We start from the raw sequence: 7,900 nt of genomic DNA, 5'->3' as shown, positions 1-7,900 counted from the left end.
TTTATTGTGTGAGCAAAACATGGGACGTGCTGGAATTTGCCCAGATGTAATGCCCGCACAATATTGGTGGCGTTGTCAGATATCACAAATCCCCAGGAGAGTCTAAGTGGGGTAAGCCACTGGGCGATGATTTCCCTCAGTTTCTCTAAGAGGTTGTCGGCGGTGTGCCTCTTACTGAAACCGGTGATACACAGCGTAGCCTGCCTTGTAACGAGCTGGCGTTTCTGAGATGCTGCTACTGGTGACGCTGCTGCTGTTGCTGCGTAAGGTGATACATCTACCCAGTGGGCTGTCACAGTCATATAGTCCTTAGTCTGCCCTGTTCCACTTGTCCACATGTCCGTGGTTAAGTGGACATTGTGTACAACGGCATTTTTCAGGACACTGAGGACACTTTTTCTGACGTTTCTGTACAGTCTCGGTATCGCCTGCCTAGTGAAGTGGAATCTAGACGGGATTTGGAACCGGGGACACACTACCTCCATCAATTGTCTAAATCCCACTGCACTAATGGCGGATACCGGACGCACGTCTAACACCAACATAGCAGTCAAGGCCTCAGTTATACGTTTTGCTTCAGGATGACTGCTGTCGTACTTCATCCTCCTCGCTAAGGACTGTTGGAGGGTCAATTGTTTAGTAAAAGTAGTGGTGTTCCTACTTCCTCTCTGGGATGATGAACGACTCCCAGCAGCAGCAATAGCAGCAGCGGCAGCAGTAGGCGTAGCAATGCAGGATCCTCCAGAGGAATCCCGGATAGGAGAGTCAGTCATGCCAGTGAGATGGCCTGCAGGACTACTTCCGATCCTGACTAAGGAGGAAATTGACGAGGAGGGAGTTGACGGTGTGGTTTGCAGGCGCTTGGATACAACAGGACAACGGGATTTAGGTGTCCCTGGACTGCTTACGGTCTTAGCCAAAGTTTCTGAACTTGACAGTAACTTTTTATGAACGCGCTGCAGGTGCCGTATAAGGGAGGATGTTCCTAGGTGGTTGACGTCCCTACCCCTACTTATTTCACCTTTACATATGGTACATATGGCAAGACAGTTGTTGTCCGGATTTGGATAGAAATATTGCCAGACCAAAGAGGTGGAATGTTTGGTCTTCTGCCCAGGCATGACCGTGATGGGCTTTTTCATCCCACGGACAACAACTGTCTCCCCCGGAGCCTGATTTAAACAAACCACATCACCATCAGAATCCTCCTCGCCAACTTCCTCCTCAGCGCCAGCTACACCAGTATCCTCATCCTGTTGTACTTCAACAGTGACATCTTCAATTTGCATATCAGCAAGTGGACTGTGGGTGCTCCTTTCAGCACTTGCAGGGGGCGTGCAAATGGTGGAAAGAGCCACCTCTTCACGTCCAGTGCTGGGAAGGTCAGGCATCGCAACCACCACCACACTTGGACTCTCCTTGGGGATTTGTGATATCTTCTTAGAAAGCACAGTTCTTCGCTGTGCTTTTGCCAGCTTAACTCTTTTGATTTTTTTAGTGGGAGGAGGGCTTCCATCGTCATGTGAAGCTGAACCACTAGTCATGAACATACTAGGGATCGACCTTAGCCGTTCCTTGCCACTCCGTGTCGTAAATGGCATATTGGCAAGTTTACGTTTCTCTTCAGCTGATTTAAATGTCTTTTTCAAGGTCATTTTCCTGAACTTTGCCATTTGGGATTGTATGTGCCCTCTACTATGACATTGGGCATCGGCCTTGGCAGACGACGTTGATGGCATGTTATCATCTATGTCATGACTAGTGGCAGCAGCTTCAGCACTAGGAGGAAGTGGTTCTTGATCTTTCTCTATTTTATTTTTATCGGAGAAAGTTTGGTCCTCCATTTATGTTATATCGATTTGATATATACGTGCGGCTAAACACAGAAAATAATTTTTTTTTTGGTTTGGACTGGAGTGTACTTTGTGGGTTACAGCACCCTTTAACGGTCAAGCCAGCCGGCCCTTTACTTATGACACAGGCGCACTCTTGGCACTACTTTGTTGATGCACGTGCGGCTACTGCGCACACAATTCACAAACACAGAAAATAATTTTTTTTTGCTTTGGACTGGAGTGTACTTTCGGGGGTTACAGCACCCTTAACGGTCAAGCCAGCCGGCCCTTTACTTATGACACAGGCGCACGCTTGGCACTACTTTGTTGATGCACGTGCGGCTACTGCGCACACAATTCACAAACACAGAAAATAATTTTTTTTTGGTTTGGACTGGAGTGTACTTTCGGGGGTTACAGCACCCTTTAACGGTCAAGCCAGCCGGCCCTTTACTTATGACACAGGCGCACGCTTGGCACTACTTTGTTGATGCACGTGCGGCTACTGCGCACACAATTCACAAACACAGAAAATAATTTTTTTTTGGTTTGGACTGGAGTGTACTTTCGGGGGTTACAGCACCCTTTAACGGTCAAGCCAGCCGGCCCTTTACTTATGACACAGGCGCACGCTTGGCACTACTTTGTTGATGCACGTGCGGCTACTGCGCACACAATTCACAAACACAGAAAATAATATTTTTTTTGGTTTGGACTGGACTGTACTTTGGGGGTTACAGCACCCTTTAACGGTCAAGCCAGCTGGCCCTTTACTTATGACACAGGCGCACGCTTGGCACTACTTTGTTGATGCACGTGCGGCTACTGCGCACACAATTCACAAACACAGAAAATAATTTTTTTTTTGGTTTGGACTGGAGTGTACTTTCGGGGGTTACAGCACCCTTAACGGTCAAGCCAGCCGGCCCTTTACTTATGACACAGGTGCACGCTTGGCACTACTTTGTTGATGCACGTGCGGCTACTGCGCACACAATTCACAAACACAGAAAATAATTTTTTTTTTGGTTTGGACTGGAGTGTACTTTCGGGGGTTACAGCACCCTTAACGGTCAAGCCAGCCGGCCCTTTACTTATGACACAGGCGCACGCTTGGCACTACTTTGTTGATGCACGTGCGGCTACTGCGCACACAATTCACAAACACAGAAAATAATTTTTTTTTGGTTTGGACTGGAGTGTACTTTCGGGGGTTACAGCACCCTTAACGGTCAAGCCAGCCGGCCCTTTACTTATGACACAGGCGCACGCTTGGCACTACTTTGTTGATGCACGTGCGGCTACTGCGCACACAATTCACAAACACAGAAAATAATTTTTTTTTGGTTTGGACTGGAGTGTACTTTCGGGGGTTACAGCACCCTTTAACGGTCAAGCCAGCCGGCCCTTTACTTATGACACAGGCGCACGCTTGGCACTACTTTGTTGATGCACGTGCGGCTACTGCGCACACAATTCACAAACACAGAAAATATATTATTTTTTTAGCACTTGGGGGGAGCGCCCCTGATGGACAGAGCACCCCCTGGACAACACTACAGCTCTCCTTTAGGACTGGGACACTGCACAGGACTTTGGAGTGGACACAGCCCCTATGGAGAACTGACTGCACAACACAGTCCAGCCAGCCCCTATGGACTTTGAAGTAGTGGACACAGCCCCTATTAACAACAGCAGCACAGCACAACACAGCCAGCCCCTATGGACTTTGAAGTAGTGGACAACAGCAGCACTACACTACACTACACTACACAGCCCTAACTCCCACCCTCCCTCTTCACTGTCCACAGCCGAGTGAGAAAATGGCGCCGACGCGGGTACCTTATATAGGATCCAAAACCCGCGAGACTCGGAAGGCGGGATGATGACGTTTTGCCTCGATTTCAGATCCGAGTCAGGCGGGAAAAGTCGAGCCTGACTCGGATCGGACTCGCATCGGGGGGGCTCGGGGGGGTTCGGATTTTAGAAATCCGAACCCGCTCACCCCTAGTATGCACTATATCATTTCTAAATATGAGTGATATAAAATAATCTTCTTCTTTAGCCAGGTCACAAATGCACACGTACTGCAATCTGGAACATGGGCTTCAAGTTGCAGTTTCAATTAAAAGACAAAAATAGAAAAAAAAATTATTACACAAAATTGAAAAAAAAAAAATTACATTTATTTGTTAAGAGCAATACTTTATATTGAGCATTTTTCTTATACTGACACCTGGCTATCGCCATCCTAAGATGCAGCTTTCCATGGAGTAGCCTTTACCGGACAGCTCCAGGCGTTACTACTGTCAGCGGTAAACAGCAACATCCACCTTCAGCTGTAACCTTTAGTAAATAAAAATAAACCCTGCCAAAAAACAGAAAGCTATGTTAATTGAAACCCTTAGTAATCACAGTAATAAAACAATACAAATACTTATTAAAATATGTCTGCTTGGAAATACTTAGGGAGGTTTAGCATATACTGCAGAACAAATTTTCAACTATAATTGATGACTACTTGAAATATTACAATATTTTTTAAATATGTTCAATATCTTGGCCGAAGATCCCTAACCTAAAATAGAAATTTTCTTAAAGATCGTGGTTTGTATTTGTACCTAATTTCTATATATTGTAGTTGCAAACCTGAACCATACATAGTAGGTACTCCATAGTAATTGGACGCTTCCTTTCATTAGTCTACCTGGTGCTGGATAACAAAATCTAATTGCTGATTTATTGCTTCAGGCTCCTCTTCTTCAGGTTCCAGCTCTGTGTAGTTTGCACCTATGAGAGTAAAGTTTGCGCCTGTGTTAGTAAATAACGCTCACGGCCAGGATAGTACCAGTACTAAACAGTGTCTGAAAATTATGTGTATCTGGACGTCAACATCTCACATGAAACAGATTTATAGTGACATACAAAGACAATGCTATCCTTATCTATGCGCAGGCTGAATTACTCTGCAGAGAGTAATGTCTCAAAGAGAGCTGGAAAAATCCTTTCCCCCTGATCACTGCTGACATATTCCCAATAACGCACCAGGGCTAATTGCTGAGAATACCCAACTAACCAATGATAATTAATAGAGCCACAGTCTTCAAGACCTTAATGTTCATCAGTTATTAATTAACAATTCACATTGCTGAATAAATAATACTTATGATTGATGATAGGATTTATAATTGGACACTAGAGGTGTCCCCAATGGTCCTTTTCTTGTGTGTTAACCACAATATGAAACATAACAGCCACTGACTTTAGGCATCATTTATAGATATATGTGCTAAGTAAGTAAAGTAGGCTACGAGACTATTACAGATGATAAAACTGAGCTTTATACACCGAGATGCTTGTCTATGGCAACCTCATGCACATTTTAATCCGTATTTTGGCTCCCCTGTTTGTTTGTGCGCTGTATTCTAACTACAAGTATTATCTGCAGCAGCTAAACTGCTGTCAGTGTTGTCCTTTATTCTCCTCTTTATATTGATCGCTATTTTAATAAAATTCCAGATTAAAAGATGATGCCAAATGACTTCCATTTTAGAAAGCGGAATGGCTTGGCACACATTGCCCTGGAGTTTCTGCAGTAATGTTCTGCTGCTGGGTGGATGGGGTGACAGGGCTGGGGGGGGGACCTCTTCACCTAAATGAAGTTAACTGAAGACAAGTACAGGGGGTCATCTGCTGACCAGATGCCACATTGAATTAATATATTATACTACATTTATATATTAGACTAAAGAAGAAGCTTAGCATGGTGGTGGTAAAAAAAAAAAATATATAGCACAGTATCCAGCAGGGCAGGATTAAGACCCCATTGAGCCTCAGACAAACTGGTTTGTGCCCTTCACCCCTCCAACAGCCCCCCACCAGGGGCAAACGCAGGATTTCTAGAGGGTGGTTTCGCGCCACGCTGCATGGCTATCATGCATGGGGCATGGGTATATTTTTAGCCAGTGCTTTTAATTGTATGTACAGGATTAAAATTAGGTGACCCAGGTGGTCTTAGTGTGAAATCCCCATGGGATGTGTAACCGCATCAGGCGTGAATGGAGCTGGCTATACAGGATTACAGATACTATGCAGATTTCACACTAAATCCACTTCGGGTCACCTGATTTTAATCCTGTACATAGTATTAGAAGTAGTTTTTGTATACTGAGGAAGAGGGTTGCGACTTGTGAAACGCGTTATTGTAAACTACAAATAGTTTTTAATGAACTATCCTCTGCTCAGGGACAAACAGACCTGATTCCAGCTGGGAAGATGCATGGCTCTGTAGTGTAACTCACAGTGCCTTAATCTGCCTTCCTCTCCCCTCCCTCTCCCCTACTTCAATTCGAACCAGAAGTAAGGCGGGTGGGCGGGGTTTTATACTCTGTGCTGAGCTGGGTGCCCGGTGCCCTACATACCAGTGTATCATGCTTAATGGTCAGGCCGGTGCTGCCTCTACTTCATCTATGAAGAAATAAATGAACATTGAATTAATCATCACAGCGTTTAAATTTAATTTACTGGTTTATAAACTAGACTATGGACTTTTATAGTGATTGTTTGAATTTTACCGGTACACCTGCACCAATGAGATACAGTATCTCTACTTCTAGCATTTACTTTGAAGCACTCCTAGATTCCCTTCACATCTCAAAAGGCAGCAAGCAATACTGAATACTTACAAGCAGAGGAGTGTCGCAGATTTTACATTTCTACTCTCTTAGGCCCGTATTCAATTTGAGCCAAGCCATGATAATTTAACACGGCCCGGACTTAACGCTGCCTTCACCTGTTTTTTAGGTGTTAAAGTATCGTGCGCGTGCCCGCGTATTCCTGTATTCAATTTGAAAGTAGGCGAAAACGGGACCCGGCAATACTTGGATCGGCTTAGCTTATTTTTTTTCGTTTTTAAAAATGGTCCCATCAAATTTGGGGTACATGAAAATGGGTACTAGCATATTTTTAAGTCCCAAAACGCATTTTTTTTAAATTCTGCAAAAATGCACCTGCCACGGCTATTTGAAACCCCGACTTCCTTCAGGAGTTAAAAATGGGGGTACCCATAGTGATACCCCATGTCTGCACATGTTTAGGGGGTTCCCTGGAATATTTGCTGAAAATTCCCATTGTGTTGTACCTGTAAAAAAAAGAAGTGAAAAAAAAGACCCCCCCCAAAAGCCAAACCAGCCCTAGGCTTGCCAGCCAGTGGTGGTTTCTAAAAATATGGGGAACAAAATGTGTATGGTTCCACCGTATCTTAGAAACCAACCCAAGGCTGCAGGGACCAGTTCTGGTTTTAAATATAGGGATACAAAAAAATGTGGGGATCCCCCTATATTTAAGACCAGCACCAGACCCAACCGACTTGGGTCTAATGCCACAGCCCGGAGACACAATCACCAGTCTCCAGGTCCAAAGCACTAGCACCCCAAATGGGTCAGCACAAGTCGGTGATCTCGGTGGAGTCGGGGAGCCCCCAAAGAAGGGTCCCGCCCCTCCTGAGCACCACAGGCTTACGCCGAAGCCCGGGGCTCTTCCCTATACCCCTGGTTCGGTGGGTATGGGGGTAATGTGGGGGCCAAATAATGTAAAACTATTGTGTTTTACAGTGGACTACAAGTGCCAGCATGCCTGCCATTTTGCACTTGTGGAACAACAAGTGCCAGGAGACATGCGGCACCTGTAGCTTCACTGTAAAATAAATAGTTAAAAAAAGACAAAACACACACATCGTGACAGTATAACTTTATTACACACACCTACCCATTCACACATACTTACCTATACCAGATGTGTCTGTCCCCTTGTCCTGTAGAATATCCTTAATGAATGGCTCTGCAAAGAAAAATTCATACTCACCTATATCCTGGCGCTGGTCTCCGCAGTAATCCAGGAACTTGACAAAACAAAATAAACAATTTTACAAGACCCACGCAACAGCTATCAGTATGTGTGTTGCCACACATACTGATAGCTCTCGAATGCCAGCTGACGGGACATGCACGGAACCAATCAGCGGCCACACTGACTGTACAGCGGCCGCTGATTGGCTCCAGCTACTG

Source organism: Taudactylus pleione, unplaced genomic scaffold (assembly GCF_031769625.1).
Source record: "Taudactylus pleione unplaced genomic scaffold, aTauple2 ptg000004l, whole genome shotgun sequence".
Taxonomy (NCBI): domain Eukaryota; kingdom Metazoa; phylum Chordata; class Amphibia; order Anura; family Myobatrachidae; genus Taudactylus; species Taudactylus pleione.
The sequence above is the reverse complement of the archived record's forward strand: the minus strand, read 5'-3'. Positions refer to the sequence as shown.